Source organism: Elgaria multicarinata, chromosome 1, assembly GCF_023053635.1.
Source record: "Elgaria multicarinata webbii isolate HBS135686 ecotype San Diego chromosome 1, rElgMul1.1.pri, whole genome shotgun sequence".
NCBI lineage: Eukaryota > Metazoa > Chordata > Lepidosauria > Squamata > Anguidae > Elgaria > Elgaria multicarinata.
The window spans coordinates 167,822,546-167,822,841 of NC_086171.1; positions in this window are offsets into that span (position 1 = coordinate 167,822,546).

Genomic DNA, 296 nt, shown 5'->3' on the forward strand with positions numbered 1-296 from the left:
TAACAGACAGACACCCTTTTCCCATCACGGCCGCCGTAGTCTACACTTCCGCCACCACCACCCCCGAGAAAAAGAGGATAGAAACTTGAGAAAATAAACCAATCACAGTAGCCATATTAGGAAGAAAGACCAATGGGAAGCTTCGTCCCGCCCCCTCCCGCAGGGTACTCTGGAGATTGGAGTTTTTAGTAAGTGGGAGCGGGCTGCCTCTACAGGCCAGTGAGGAACAGAGCATGTGCTTGGGGAGAAGGCGGGGCGTCTGGGCTGTTTATTAGAGACATTTGGTCGCCTCGATT